At 34.5% G+C, this 17,032-nt stretch overlaps 1 protein-coding gene and 1 long non-coding RNA gene across 2 annotated transcripts in view; both read left to right on the top strand.

The window, feature by feature from the left end:
• Positions 1-17,032, top strand: part of LOC136823927 (uncharacterized) — a 402,896-nt gene that overhangs the window by 352,803 nt on the left and 33,061 nt on the right. The window lies entirely within an intron of this gene.
• LOC136823989 (uncharacterized) lies at positions 10,700-13,425 on the top strand. The gene is made up of 3 exons (XR_010849084.1): positions 10,700-11,144; positions 12,427-12,505; positions 12,976-13,425. It is a non-coding gene; the product is annotated as an uncharacterized lncRNA (long non-coding RNA).

Genomic DNA, 17,032 nt, shown 5'->3' with positions numbered 1-17,032 from the left:
AGGGTATCAAAAATAAGAAGTAAGAAAAATTTCTTAGTTCTTGGAAAAAGTTGTTAGGTTAGCCCCCAGTCAACAGACCTAAACAAATAGCCCCCCCTGAGTAAGTAGCCCCCCCCTGATCTTAGGGAAAAAGAGCCCCCAACCAGAACTTTAGGCTCTAGCCCCCCCCTAAGAGCCAGGGGGGTTGCATTCTATGTCATCTTATTTCCAACACTTAAGTTAGCCAATAAAATTCCACCTATCAACAACAGAGCTCATTAAAAATGCACGATAGATGAGATTATGAGCATGCATACCTCGTAATTTTTTTAATCGTAGGGCGAGCATGGTTACAATAGCACACTTCTCCTGTTTCTTTATAACCCCATGTTTTAACAGATGCGTCTCGAAGTGCACTATCGATTAGAGGGGTCATTTATAGGGTTTCCTAGGCTAGATCATGAGATATTTGAGTATGAAATTTTGCTGACTCAGCGTTTTTCAACGTTTTTGGCCCTTTTCTGCTGAGTCAGAAAAATTGTGATGCAACATATTATTAACGTCTTTTTAAAGTTCATAACGTCTTTTTAAAGTTCATAACGTCATTTTTGTAATTAAATTCTTAATTACTTTTATGGGATTTGATCAAAAAGCAATTTGTAAAGGAAATTCTTTGTTAAAATTGTAAAGGAACCCGAAACATTACTTTTATGCTCAAATAACAAAATCTATTTTTTGACTATGGTCAGAGCCCTTAAATTGCTTTTTTTAGCACAAAAACCATTTTAGAACTTAAGCTAAGGCTACACTGATAGTTTTTTCAGGCGGCTGCAATGCAATTGTTGCATTGCAGCCGCCTGAAAATTGTTGCTGTCTAGCCATCTAAAAAAAGGAACCAGGAAAAACGTCAAAAAAACATTCTAATTACAAAACATTCGAATTACAAAACATTCGAATTACAAAACATTCGAATTTAAAACATTCGATTTTATCGAAAACATTCGATTTTATCGAAAACATTCGATTTTCGAAGGTCTAACGCTCGAATGACGTAATAAGATTGGAATGTCAGATACATCGTCAAAAAAATTGCAGATTCTTCTGCAACAAAATCAGTTCAAACTGATTTTGTTGCAGACACTTGCAATTTGTTCTGCAATATTTTTATTGCGTTGCAGAGCAATTGCAGAAAAGATTGACGTGCTACATTTTGCAATTTCTCGCGCGCTTGCAACGCAACGCTAATTGCATTGCAGCCGCCTGAAAAAACTATCAGTGTAGCCTTAGCTTTAGTTCATTAATTTTGCAAAATAATTAAATTCGGGAAAACGCGAAAATAAGTCCCCGCGTAATATTTGAAAACTCATGAATCGCGAAAATAAATCCCTGCGAAATACTCAAATTTTGCGGATGAGCTCAACCGCGAAATTTAATCCCCGCAAAAATTTATCCCAAAAGTACTTACACGAAATTATGTTTATATCTTCTAGGAGAAAAAGAGTGAATGTAATTCAAATAAGCTACCGGCTGGAATCTATGAAAGTACAATTAGAATACCTATATAAATACAGTAATCGGTGTTGGACTCTTCAAACTCTTAGATTCTTGTGCAAAACGCTTCATAATAGGTTAAATTTTCACAAAGGAATACTATATCTTTAATTTTTTTCATAACCCAAAAATTGCCAGTCGACGCACACCTACCCAGTCTTGGTAGTTTAGTGTGATTTCTTTGGGGATATGATAATGACAAAATATTACTTTTGTTTTCAGGTTATTAGCAAATGGCACTGATTTATCAAAAATACAAAGACCTACCAATGCATAGAAGTACGCCATCACACTGGTTAAAGAAATTTGGACAAAGGAAGAATTATTAAATGGCTTGATAAATCCACAACCAGGGAAGACGAAAAAAAGAAAACTGGACAGTGAAAAAGTTGAATTGATGAGAAGTAGAGAGATTTCTGGAATTAGTTTTTATGTAAACAATCACTACTTGATTCGTCGTTTCGTTCCAGGTCTTCTTCAACAATTTTTTCCATCGAAAAACGACGAAAAGACGTGGTCAAGGTGCCGGAAGTCCGTTAATCAGATGGCAACCGATCAAAAAAAGAAAAACTGACAAGGACGCTAGTTTAAGTGGTGAGAAACAGATAATGACTTCCAACCTGCATAAAATTTAGTTTTAGTTTTTTTTCAGACCATAACCTGTAAATATTTTAAACTAAATAGTGCATGATAGTTGATGTATGGAATAATATATGTATACATTGTGAAAAAGATATACATACATATTGTATCGGAGGGAGGATCGAGACAAAAATACCATTAGAAGCTAGAAATTTCCAACATGTTTCGGCCAGGGCCGTTTTCAAGGACATATTGTATACATGTATTTGAAGTTAAAAAATCTCATATGTGTATCTGTTTTGAGATCTTCTAATCGTCAAAGTCGAGGCATATGTTCTAAAATTTAAGGTTTTTTATTAAATTTTGGAACAATTAATATTTAGGTCTAAGAATCGTGTGAATTCTTTATTCGTTGAATGGAGAAAATTTAGCAGATTTATCTTTTGGGTGCGTATATTTTTTGAAAGAGATTCTTGAAAGATTCTTGAAAGATCTTAAACCTTCAAGAATCTTTAAAGATCCTAAAAGATCCTAAACGATCGTGTCAAGATCTTGTCAAGATCTTTAAGGTTCTTTGGAGAGATCTTGAGAAGAAACCTATAAAGTTCTTGTAAAGTTTCTTTAAAAGATCTTGGTAAGATTTTCTACCAGGGAAATGTAATTCATTGGAAACATTTGCATTCAAATAATTTGATTTGTTTTATTTTCAGCATTGAAAGAAACAAAGGTGAATCACCCGATAGAACAATGCGTTGGTAAGTTTAACTTATACTCCAAGATGACAGGAAAATATGGAAGTCCCAGGAAATATTTCAAAATTATGTGAGCAGCTATTACATCATTGTCCAAATATCTTTCCAACGGTTTACAATTTATAGCATTAATGGGTGCTAAAATAAATTCGTCTAAGTTTAACCGAGATGGAGACAGAACCAACTACAAAAAATAAGATGGACACCACTATTGGGATCATTCAATCACCATATTATAACAAAAATAAAACCATCCTCAACAGAACATCAGATGGTACTGACAACAAACATACGGGGACAGAGCTTTATGTCTTGATTCGTGGAAGTTTATGCTTGCGAAAAGAATTTTTTCGTCAAATCCGTGAAAGTAAATGTCGTAAAATCACGATTTTTCAACCGAATTTAACTTTCGTGAAAACTCTTTCACTGCAACTTAGTCTTCCTGTTAGGTGGATAAGTCAAGGGACAATTTGCTGTAATAAATCTTTTATATAATCTTTCTCATCTATATTTCTCTACTAATAAACAAAAACTAAAAAATGCCTGACCAATCAAAGATGGAGGAGCAAGAAACGAGAGAAGAACAAGAAGCTGAAATAATGAGCCTTAAGGCTCAATTAGCCGGTGAGTAATTTAATTTAGGGCTGGGCACATCAACCAACTAACTGAATTTATGGAAACAATAATTTGATTTGTTTTATTTTTCAGCAACGAAAGAAAAAAAGGGTGAACACTCACCCAATCGAACAATCACCCAATCGAACAATGCGTTGGTAAGTGTAACTTATACTGTAACCTATACTGCTTTCGTAGATCTAAATGTTAGATTAATCATATTATTTTTTATTACAGAACGTACGTATCGTTAATTTCTCTATGAAGTGAGGGAACACAATACTAACGACAATTCCGACCAGTCACTGCGTTGTTGAGTTAGTAGGCTTGGCTTATGCGGTTCTTTTTGTAAAAAGAATAGACGATATCGCGTTTAGATAAATGCAATGCATTCTGGTTTCTCGGGGACCCTCAAGGGAATTATAATCTACAGTATATGGCCCCCAAAACGGAGACGGCCCCCAAAACGGAGGTTTTCATTAAAATAAAAATTCTGACTTGTAGATTTATCAGAATTAAACGATTTTTGTTTATTTTGAAAGAATGATGGTTATACTTAAAAATGAGCATGTTTTTGCTGGTTTGAGACAGATTCAAAATAACATATTTGCGTCTAAAGGAAATATTTTAACACCAAAATTACATAAAAATTGCATAAAACTCACTCTAGCTCCTTGGATATTGAAAATAAGTTATGAAAACGGGGTATAGGAAACTTTCTACGCCTAATGCCGTTCAGAAAATGCGAATACATCTGTGACTTTAGAGGCTGGGTAAAAGATATACCATCTTGCAGGTCAACCAGTATTTTGGAGCCCTAGAATCAGCATTGACAAAACCGAAAATTCTAAATATGAGAAAAAGCAAAAAATCTTGGAATTAATCACCTTGAGTTAATAGTTTATAACAAAAAATTAACATTATTATATATAAAATTTTTCGCTGAATCAGCAAAAACGACAAATTCTGTCATTTTTTTGCAAAATATAGGAGAAAAATATCTTTAAAGCTTAATATTTTCAGTTTCAGTTAAGCTTTTTTTCTAAAATTTTCACAGCTTATTTCATACATGAATTGAACTATTTTCAAAAGAGATTTATTTTCAAAAACTTGATTAACACGTTGTTAAATCAAAATTGTCAATTGTCATACTTTATTTTCAAATGTCATGGTCAACCATAAAATTAAGGCCAATACACAATATCCCATTGAAATTTCTATTGTGAATATGTTATTAGTTAATACACAATCTGAAAGTATTACGTCTTTAAAATCAGACCTCACGATTTTGAAGAAATGCTTTTTTACAAGGAAAACGACAACAGATACGACCCTTATGCTGTCCTAGTTAAGACAAAAATAGAACGAAAAACCGTCGGTAGAGTCCCGGCGAATCTCTGCCGCACCTTTCGTATGCTCAAGTTAAACAGTCTAGGCAAAGACTTCAGGTGTATCTATTTGAACAATGCGCAAAGGCTAAAAGCGAAACTGAAAAGTTTGAGCAAGGTCGTCCTCATGATAGTCTAGCATGCTAGACGACTTAACTCAGTAAAAAATATGAAGTAGAAAACTTGACAGGAGCATCAATATAGTCGTCTAGAATATTTTGTGCACAACAAACTTTTCATAAAAATTCTCTTTTTTCATGTTTTTGGATAACATTTTCAGGGGGTCTTGTTGGTTTGTTTTGGTTTGTTTTTTTTTTCTTTCACTTAGAAATTCTCATTGGTTGAAATTTTTATTTGTTTATATATTTTGTTGTATATGATTGTTTTCTCACCCCGCAGAAATCTGCGGGCCCTGCTGGAACTCCCGTAAGCTACGGAAACCACCTTAGCCCAGTCGTTTATTTTAACCATATCCCGACATAAAAATTTCCCACTTTCAACAAAAACGTTATAAACGACTGGATTCCCAGTCTATCCTCATGATAAAAATGGTGGTGGTGCTGTTTTGGACTGTAAATATGTATTTACCTATAAGGTCAAAGACTTGGATGAAATCAAAAAGCTTTTTCAGTGCAAACACCCAAACAAGACAAGACTTTGTTACTAGAAATGTTATATTTTATGATCTGAACATAATTTTGTTAAATGAAAAATAAGTCTGGTTGATATCTGGTTGATATATTGTCTAAAATTAAATGGGGGTTTCTTTTTTGCCTTTTTACCCTAGTTTATTGCTTTTTAATCAGTTATTAGTCAGTCGGGTAAAACTTTCCATACAATAAATAATCACCTATGTGGTATCGTTGAAAACTCTAAGCGAGATCAAGATTGGAATTCGAAATGCATCGGATGCCAATATCCCAATTGGGAAGTGTGGCCACATGAAATGCACCGGTATCACTATGCCAACGGCAGTTAAGAGTGTAACTTGGACATGCCCGATGCATACACCTAGATCACCACCAGCGTCCCCCCCCCACAAAAAGAAAACGAAGCTGAGTAAGAAAAAGTAGTTCAACAGTTGAAATTTCTTGTTATTGTTAATATACAGGTACGAGCCAGGAAGTATCTTATCCATTTGGTGGACTAACTTTCTTGGGGTTTTTCTTGTTCCTTATGGTAATAAGAATATTTTAAGCTTCTGGGCCACCTGGATTTCTCACCTGGGTATCCATAATGGCGGATTTTTGGTCATGTGACCCCCGTAGGCAAAACTGAAAATTCTTCCAACCCAAATATAGGCATATCATATATCAATCGATCAGAAATTTGATACTGATTAATTTTGAGATACAAAGTTGGGTCTGAAAACTTTCCTATCTCGAGATATAAATCACTTTCGTTTTCTCAGGTTTGGCTGCAGTTGTAGACGGGCTTTCATGGAGTGAGGCAATTCTTTTAGTCATATCTCAAGAGATATGCTTTTAAACATATCAAAGCTTTATGTGCTCCTAGAAAAGGCATTAAAAATTGTTTGTGCAAATTTTCAAAAATTTTGCAGTATAAATGTGTATTTTACAGACCAGAGTACAATTTCCTTACCGTAGAAAAAAAAATCTTTTTCTCTTCAAATTGGCCTTTTTGTCTGAAATGAATGAGCGAAATGTTTCCCAATAGGGTTTAGAACCAATCACTACTTCGTAATCTCACTCAGAGGGGTACTTAACAACAAGTAAGGGCTAAATGTGTCCGGTCAGCACTTTATAAGTATGATTTACGGTAAGACATGATCCCGAAAACTGTGAAATTTCCAAATAATTAATGAAAAATTCTCTCATTGCATCTTAACATTTAACGAGAACCATCTGTTCTTTAAATTGACTAATGCAAAGAATTATGAATAATGTAAATCGTTACAGTGTGTATTTTACGGACCAGATTTAAGTGCTTCTAGGAGCTTGTCTTGTTCTAAAACGCTTTGGATTACTACAGAAATACCCGAATTTGAGAATTTACTGAGTTAATCCGTCAAAATTTACCAATTCCTTTATCTTTATTGTTCATGCATGAAACGAGATTTAGAGGGCTTAGAATCTGTGTTGTCTGTAGGGCCAAAAAACGGCATAATATGGCTTCGAGAAGCGATAATCCTAGGCCATTGTAGGAAGCCTAGTGATTGAGCCATATTTGTGAACCTGCTTGGGGCTATTCTGGTTACTGTTACAATTATAAGAGGTGTATAATGGTCCAATGCATCATTGTATATCCGCTTTAACTACAAGAATGCAACACAACGCCTTCAGCTGGTTGAAGAAGCCAGACTGTAGGAATTTTAACTAAAAGCGCTTTAAAGAAGTTATTGCCATATAAAATAATGCTTTAAGCTACATGTCCAAAATATCCCCGTTTTCTTACAAAAATCTAAGTATAATATTAAGAAATCTTGATTTTAAAATTCTTATTTGTTTCGGAAATAGCTTGCTGATGGTGATCCCATTTTCCTTTCCCCTCATGAGATTTTAAATCTTTAGAATCATCTGGTCTCTGTGGCTTTGTCAGAACATGAACAAACGACTGGACATCCTTCTCCTTCGAAAGCACTGCTAGCTTCGTTTGCCGCCTCGTTAAAACATAAAATGAAACAATAGGTTTCGATGATCTACCTTGGGAATACCTTGCTAACAACGTCAAAACTTCGACAAAAGTCTCTGTTGTTCTACTCTTCTCCAGTCTTTTATCTATATCATAACAAAGATAACAGATGCGAAATCATCGTCATTTTTCAAAACTCCGATGAAATAATATCGATTACTTTAAGGGCAGAAACTTTCGCGGGTAGAAACTTTCGCGTTTTTCGCGTTTTTGGCAGTTTCTGCCAGGTAAGAAATTAAACAAGAAATTCGCGTTATAAGTTAATTTCGCGAAAAATGAAACTTCTCCTAAAATTCGCGAAAGTTTTTTCCAAGTTTTAAAAGCCGAAAAATCTAAATAAAACGAGGACTCGGGGAAAGGCCGGGAGAGGGTAAGAATAATTTCGTCCTAGCTATAAGGGGATGTAGATTCTCAAGACAGTTAATAAAGGACAGGATTTTTAAAAATGCTTCGATAGCTTATTTTTTGTATTTTCTATAATGATTTACTCGATAGTGATACAATTCCCTTGCTCTTTTGCCTTCTTTTTACCACCTGAGGACATTTCACGAATATCTCTGCTTCCATTTCTAGCTTCTTCATTCGACTTTTCTTCCTTTTCTTTTTCTCGAATGGGGTGGTGGATAGCGGTAACGTCATCACGAAATGAGATTTGAAATAATATTTTATTCACTTTCCCTAGTCATTCGCGAAAGTTATTGCTAATAAAATTGAACATTCACCGCGAAAGTTTCTTCCGTAAATTTTCTTCAAAAAGTAAAAATCGTGAAACTTAAATCCGCGAAATTTCGCGACTTTTCGGTCTCGCGAAACTTTCTGCCCGCGAAACTTTCTGCCCTTAAAGTATATAGGATTGAGAGTATAGGATTCAAATTATGATATTCTTATGACACAGGCTCGCAACTTTGGCATACTTTTTTTTTCAAGTCAATAAAAAAACTAATTGGAATGACAAAAGTGATTCAAAAGTATACACGCAGTTGAAATTCTCCATTTCAGCGTATAAAAAAATTTGAAAATAATTATTTTGTGACTTAAGAGTAACTAGCCGTATGTGCAGCGTCGCACGCTGCGTGTCCCAATCCAACAAATCACTATACATCTAAAAAAACCAACGGAAGAATAAAGATAGCTGCTGATTGATGATAAGATTTTGATTTTATAAAAGAAAGGAGAAAAAAGTTCAACGCCATGAAGAGGAGGCATTGTAGAGCCTTGTTAGATTTTCCAAAACTTTTTATAAAACGTTGTAAACACACACGTTTTAGCATAGTAATATATAGATTTTCAAACTTTCAAGCTATCTATCAATCATTTTACCTAAGTATTTCAAAGAAATAGCATTGTGACGGAATATCAACGGATTTTTATACCAATTTTAAAATACATGCGGCAACGAAGCTCGCTTCGAAGACACAATGGAAGATAGACGTCCAGTTATGATTTATCCCATGTGAAGGCGCAGTAGTGTACCAAGTATTGACCGTCGTCTAGGAGATCAGGACTAACTCCAACTCGGTGCTGTGTTTCACTTAATGAAAAGTAAATGCTACTTTGCTAGGACCAACCCATACCATGTGATATGGTCGTAGGGTGGACAGAAACTCTACAGGCCGTTCAGCGACTGTGCGACAAATCTGTGCTAGTGTCTAGACAAGCTTGCAAGAAATAAAAACTTTGGGGCTTTGTTCTTTTTTAGGAAAGTAATTTAAAGTCTGACGTCTGGCGCATACAAAGCTATCCAGGCTTAGTGGTCTCAAAGCCAGACTAATTTCATCAAAATTTTATGCTTATGTAGCTACGCAGTTCTGGAAGTCCTAAGCACTTCTCAAAGTCTCGAAGACAGGCTACACAGATTTCTCGTTACATGCATGAATAATAAAGATATAGGAATTAGAGGATCTTGACGGATTTTACTCAGTAAGATTCTCCAGCTCGGGTTTTTCCGTGGTAAGTCTAAACATTTTAGGGCAATATACCTAGAAGCACTTAATTCTGGTCTATAAAATACACACAGCGATTTACATGTATTCTTGATTCTTTGCATGTGTCAAACTAAAGAATAAGGTTCAGCTTTGTTTAATGTCGAGATACAATGAGAGACTTTGTCAAATCTTTGAGTTCATAGCTTGGAAGTTTCACCGTTTTTTGGATCAAATCTTACCAAAAATAAAATGCTTATAAAGTGCTGACCGGACACATTTAGCCCTTATATATTCCCCACGTACCTCTCTGAGTATAATATGAAGAATCGAGTGGCTCTAAACCTTATTAAGCATAATTTTACTAATTCATTTCAGACAAAAAGGCCAATTTGGATCGAAAAAGATCTTTTTTCGACGGTAAGGAAATTGTACTCTGGTCTGTAAAATACACATTTTTACTGCAAAATTTTTGAAAATTTGCACAAACAATTTTTAATGCCTTTTCTAGGAGCACATAAAGTTTTGATATGTTTAAAAGCATATTTCTTGAGATATGACTAAAAGAATTGCCTCACTCCATGAAAGCCCGTCTACAACTGCAGCCAAACCTGAGAAAACGAAAGTGATTTATATCTCGAGATAGGAAAGTTTTCAGACCCAACTTTGTATCTCAAAATTAATCAGTATCAAATTTCTGATCGATTGATATATGATATGCCTATATTTGGGTTGGAAGAATTTTCAGTTTTGCCTACGGGGGTCACATGACCAAAAATCCGCCATTATGGATACCCAGGTGAGAAATCCAGGTGGCCCAGAAGCTTAAAATATTCTTATTACCATAAGGAACAAGAAAAACCCCAATAAAGTTAGTCCACCAAATGGATAAGATACTTCCTGGCTCGTACCTGTATATAATGTTATAATATGGGTACTTTGATTTTGATACAATGTTTGAATTCCAGTTGAGTTTGAATCGTTTGAAATTGTATTAACCTTTCCACCCCGAAAGACGTATCTGATACGTCTTGAAGATGACCTTTATATTTGGTCGGATTACGCCCAAACCGTTAGAGATACGGTAAAACCGATTAAAATCTGATTTCCGATAAGAAACAATCGAGGTTTGTTTTGGTATGACGCAACATTTCTCAAAAATCGAAATTGTAGACAAAGCTATGTTGCGTGATTTTGTGAAACTGAGGAGGCAGAAGTTAGCTTTGAAAGTATGTGTTTATAAAAGTGTTTTATTTATTTATTGGCCCAGCGTTAGCGAACGGGCCTTTCAAAAGCAACTGTCTGTTTGTCCGTCCCACTTTCGTTTTCGTTTTTACAAAAACCGCGCTCCTTCTAAATTGTAGACTAGCAAGTATCCGTATTGTGTATTGTATTCAGTGAAGGGAGTGACTCTGTTGCAAGCGCAGCTGCAGAGTGAAATACAACGATTAGTTACTAGTCTATCTAAGTTGTTGTTGTTGTAGATCTCGCGCTCTTTGCATTTTATAGCTCAAAATGGCGGATTAAGTGGAGACAAAGTTTTTTTCTCCTCCTGAAATATCAGACCAACTCTGACATTTTCAGACGCTGTTGTTTCATTGATTGTTGCTGTTTACAGATTTATTGATATACAATCGTTATTTTTCGTGATTATTCATCCTTTTACTGTGTTGTTTGCTGCTTGCTCATTTGTAAAACAAGAGGTATGTATTTTTTTTGGAATAACATTTTTCAGATCGAGTAGAATAGGCCACAAAACGTCTAATCCTGACCACCCCTTTCTAATGCCGACCTACCTCTAAAATAAACAATTTTTCCAACTTTAGATGGTATAGGCAATAGGGGACGACGCTTAATAGAGGGCGGTGCTTGATAGAGGGAATTCTGTGGTCGCGGCCTTGTCTGATCAAACGCAATCGAACATCATTACATTGTCCATGAATCGAACGAATCAAACGTAATTGACAGCCAATCAAACCAATCATTAACGCACGTCCCTGGCAACCCCCAGAAATTTCCAGGGCGATATGGGGGTAGGACATGGGTAGACATTACCGTGAGATTGGGTAACTTGCATCAGTGGAGGCTAACATGCATAGCCCTCAAATGAAAGATCTGGCTGGTCATTAAAATACAACTCTCGCAGCTCTACTCTATACCATTTTTGTTTTGATTTAACTTTGTATTTTAATGACCAGTCAGGTCTTTCATTTGAGGGCTATGCATGTTAGCCTCCACTGATGCAAGTTACCCAATCTCACGGTAATTGCCCGGTTTTTCTCTTGCCTTTTCTTCCAATATGCATGATACAGTAATTATGCACGTGGCTTTATCATTGTTTTACTACGTCCTCTTTGAAAAAAGGTCTATTCTCTTTTACATCTTTGGGGTCTTTGACGAAAGATTTTTGAATTTTTTATCGGCATTTGGCCGATTAGGGGGGGGAGGAGTTCCAACTACATGCCGATAAAAAAGCAAGTATTGTGACGAAAATCTTTTTAGCCAATTTCTTTCTGATTTTGTCCACAAACTTCACTGAAAGCATACAATTTCACTTGCTTTCACCTTTGCGCACAAATTCGCAACTTTAAAAGTACAGTTTTGAATTAGCTTTGATAAAAAAACTCTTTTTTCATTGGCCAGCGCACTGCCTTTTCTTACAAAATGTTGGGAATTCATTGCGTCTTTTTTAAAACTTTTGGAACTAATTTTCACGGTTTTTCTCAAAAATTATTATTGTAATTTTTATGTTACACCAGGATCAACTGTGAAAATTTTAGAATTGAACTAACCGCAAAAACTAATTCCCGCAAAATGCAATTTTTCTGATTTTTTCACAGACCGTGTGAATTAGTTCCCTTTAAGGTACATAGAATAAACATAGCAGAAATATTATTAGAACAACCTTTCATCTGCTTCAAAATGGTTATAAAATTGGTAAATTTTCAAATTCTTTGATGTTAAATTAATCTTTCTTATTTTCAGCTTGAAAACCAACTGCGTGGACAACTCCTGACCAGTTGTCATCTCTGTCTTACCCATCATTAATGACTGATTTATTCAGGTTAGTACTGAGATAGAGGGGGAATCAAAAGCATAGGTCTAACTTGACATCATTTTTCATTGCTTGCAGCAGGAATATGTAATAGCAAAGCTGGATGATGAACAAGAACTCTTTAGGAAACTGCATCTTTGTCTTTTCTATTGTTAACTGTTCATAATAGAAACCATCTCTGTACCCTTTAAGTGTTCTATTTTTATAAGAAAAAAAGGCCAGGAAAACTTTTCATACAGTAATTCTGCTCAGATTTTAACTGTTTTCTTGGAAAAAAGTTCCCAGTAAGTAAATAGTCAAGAGCTTTCTCATAAATGAAATTTATTTTTATCAGCATGTGCCATGAATTTGACTGGCTTTTTGTGATTTTTCTTGAATAACTTTGCATGTAAATATTTTCTTTGACTAATTAATTTCCAATTGATATGATGATGAATAGTATACATCTTTCTAAATTCCTTTTTTATTTCTTTTTACAGATTTCAAGACCAAAGGGTTACTAAACTCCTACTGAAGGGTTAAACCCTTCAACCAACCTACCTCAGATTACTTGGCATCACCAGATTACCTGGAACAACCGCAGATTACGCGACATTACTAGATTACTCGGCATTACTAGATTACTCGGCATTACTAGATTACTCGGAATTACTAGATTGCATGGAATAACTAGATTACTCGGAATTACTAGATTACTCGGCTAATCAAAACTTGCGACATTATCAGATTACTCAGCTTACGAAATCGACTCAGCTTACTTAACTTACTCTTCATATTCAGCTCACTTAATATTTATCTACTAGTATCGAAATTTAAATAAAGAAATTTGAATTAAAAACCAAACTTTATTTTACATTGGAAAAACAAACTTTATTTTATATATAATAGGAAAAACAAACTCTATTTTGCATAGGAAAAACTAAACTTTATTTTACCAACGGATTAGAATAGGTGGATTAAGAACTCATAGAAAACACTCCTCGTTAGGTTATCAAACTTTTTTACGAGTTTGCTAGCAATTAAAACTTGATAAGTTGTAAAAAAGTTGTAAAAAATCATTACTTTCAACATTTTCATTGGTCATTACGTATCACGTGGTACATTTTAAATAAGAAAATGCACTTTTTTAGCCCTTTCTATCCAATGCAGAAATTAGCCAAATAATTTGAAATTTATTTTCCTAATTCTAAATACAGTCTTCTTTCACCAGTATGCAACCCATTCGTGACCCATCGATAGTTTCTTAGTTATAGACCATACGTTAATTTTCACTTATCTGAAGATTGCCATTGACAAAAGATTAAAAATTTACATTAAAACTGGTCTAGCGTTTGTTGATGCTAAAACTTAAGTGCAGGATTTAAAATATTTGCAAAATCATCAAAATTGATCGAATCATAGGACAAATTCGTTTTCGAAACTGTATAAATTGGAAAATTGTTCTTATAAAAACAATGAAAAAACTAAACGAGGAGTGCGCAGAGTCATTTACAGATTTTTCTTGTAACAATGAGAAGACAATGGATCTCTCTTGGGAGCAACGAGAGAAGTTAATCCACCTATTCTACAGGGTGTCCCTAATAAAAGTATCGAGTTCGAACATGCGATTGAGTAAAAAAGTTTGTGTGTGTTATCGCTAAAATATAAGAACGTTCTCCATCACATAGGCTCATTACAAAAGGTAGTTACAACGTATAAATTAATCAATAGCCCTTTTACTATTCCCCTGTTGCATAAATGTACGTCTTTAAAAATCAAAATTGATAAAAATTCAAATTCCTTCGTTTTACTTTTTTATTGTTCCATACATTCCATTTTTATTATTTTCATAGTTTTACATACGATTCTTTACAAACATGTTTTAATTGTTGCGTTTTTCTCATGATCGTAATTTCGTTGCATTTGTAAACAGGCAGAGTATGTTTTTATTGTTACGTAATGACAAAGAAAAAAGAGGGAGAGCTTAAAATACAATTTTGTGAATACACAATTAAAACTTTCTACTCAATCGCATGTTCAAACTCGATACTTTTATTAGGGACACCCTGTAATCCGTTGATTTTACATAGGAAAAACAAACTGTATTTGATCTGGGGTTATTAGAGACAATGGAGTGTTTGAAATTTTTTCTTTGTTTATGAAATGTTATTTCTTAATTACATGCATTTTCTGTTGAAAACAATTTTTAACTTGAAAATCAACTTTTAGACCTTTTATTGCATGTGTCATAAAAAGCTAAAATAGTTAATTTTTTTGTAAATTAATGTCCCAAGAGAAATTAATTGGCTTTCTTTTGCAGATGACAATAAGAATTTTGCACTTCACTTAGAGTCTTTTTGAAAACACGCTTCACACAAAATCTCTCTAAACGTAACAAACACTACTATCGTCAGCTACATAAAGAAGTAGGGTTTGGTACAGGCTAAGGAAAAACCAAACTTTATTTTACATTGGAAAAACCATATACACAAAAAACCGTTATATTTAAAGGTTATGTACTATATACTAACATAAGTATTCCCGTTTCATGTTGAGCACATATTTTGTATCAGACCAGATATCGCTTATTGTTCTTTTTTGCTGAGATAAACAAATATTTTGGATTTCTCTCTGTTTTCTATCAAAATTGCTTCACATTTGTATCTATTCAATACGAAAGAGCTTGTAATTTAAAAAAGCTGAGTTAGCAAACGAAGTCATTATACCTAACTTTATACTTTGCACAGGAAAAACTAAACTTTATTTTACAAAAACCAAACGTTATTTTATAAAAGAAAAACTATTGAACAAAAAGTTATACTCTGTTGTTGCATTTGATATAGGTGATGCGCATCGTCTCGTTTATTGTTGCCCCAGCTAACCCCCGTCTTTATATTTTTCTTTTTTGATTATGCAACATTGTAGAGCATTGTACGATGACCCCTAACACGGTTTTACTACTTTTCGCTTTTGCTGGGCCTTCACGCCCAACGGGCTACTTGTTTGGCTTTTAAAAGTATGGAATTGTATTACCTAACTATAAAGGAACCTTCTAAAGAAAAAAGTAAGTGCTTTTATAAATTTTTCAGTTCTCAATAATTTTTGGAAGTTTTGCACCAAAAATGACTTTTTCGCGACATTGATTTTTCATATACCTTTTGTCTTATAATTTCTGTCCAAAATTGTTTGAAGTACTCAGTTAACATATTTAGAAAGGGGAAAGGTAGGGCTTTCCAAAAATAGGGTTCTTTTCTGAAGTTAATTTTTCAAAAAGTTGTTATTATTTTTTAATCGTGAAAATTGCATTTTAATCAAAAAACGTTGCGCGCAGACGGGCTGAAGATAGAAAAATGTTGCGCGTTGGAAACGTTAATATATTTTAAAAATGTTCACAACTTGGTTGAGTATGACTGGCAAATGTTACAACCCCTTCTCACAGACCCGGTAGAATTTTCAGTGGGGATGGAAAAAATAACTCAATATTTGGCAGTGATGAATGGTTGATTTGATTATCCCAGAGGGTTTGTAAGAAGGAAAATAGATACCGCAATTGCGATAAAATGATTTTCCGATGAAAATTCTAAAAACCGATACACCGCAATTGAGGGATTTCCCTGACTGTCCCACCCCAGAAAAACCGCACGACGGATGCGAAAAATCGAATCTGCGAATAACGTGGATGATGGAAAAAATAACTCAATATTTGGCAGTGAGGAATGGTTGATTTGATTATCCCAGAGGGTTTGTAAGAAGGAAAATAGATACCGCAATTGCGATAAAATGATTTTCCGATGAAAATTCTAAAAACGATATACCGCAATTGAGGGATTTCCCTAACTGTTCCACCCCAGAAAAACCGCACGACGGATGCGAAAAATCGAATCTGCGAATAACGTATGCTTCTCCAGATGACCATTATGAAATAACAGAACAACGTCAGAACGAAAAAAGTCCAACAATAGCAGACACAGACATGGACATTTCACAAACAAGCAACACTAAAACAACTAAAACAGCAAATAAATGAGGAAGATGAACCCAATCGCAAACGAATGCGTGAAATGCCCTCCGCTCGTAATCCAAGATGCCAAACACAATATATACTACACTTTCGATTTTTTCGATTTTTTTAATCTGTCATGGGCTGTAGTGGATAAATTATTTTGACTAGTTTTGCAGAAGTTATTAAAATCGAAATTTTGAAGTGGCTATTATTGTGAAAATGTGAACGAAAAAAATGAGTAAGAACAGGCTGTTTCGCAAAAGTATGCGAAAATTAATCAACTTAAGGTAATCTATGCTACTTGCCTCCTCTAACGAATTCGTGCTTCTTCTACCTGCGGTTTTGTAGAGGTCTGTGATTCAGACTAAGGGTAATCTGGTTGAGAGTAGAGGGAGAGAAATTGGCACAAAATATGACTTGTTTTTAGGGCACAAAATTCAAACAAGGTTTTTGTCGGCAGAATTCATGCAATTGGATTTCGAAAGTCCCAGAAGGTAATCTTTTCTCACTTTTATAATCCTCTTTTTGGACCTACCTCGGAGATCCTATAATTA

This window comes from Clytia hemisphaerica, unplaced genomic scaffold (genome assembly GCF_902728285.1).
Source record: "Clytia hemisphaerica strain Z4C2 unplaced genomic scaffold, Clytia hemisphaerica genome assembly, whole genome shotgun sequence".
Lineage (NCBI taxonomy): Eukaryota > Metazoa > Cnidaria > Hydrozoa > Leptothecata > Clytiidae > Clytia > Clytia hemisphaerica.
Note: the sequence above shows the minus strand (reverse complement) of the source record. Positions and strands in the feature narration are given on the sequence as shown.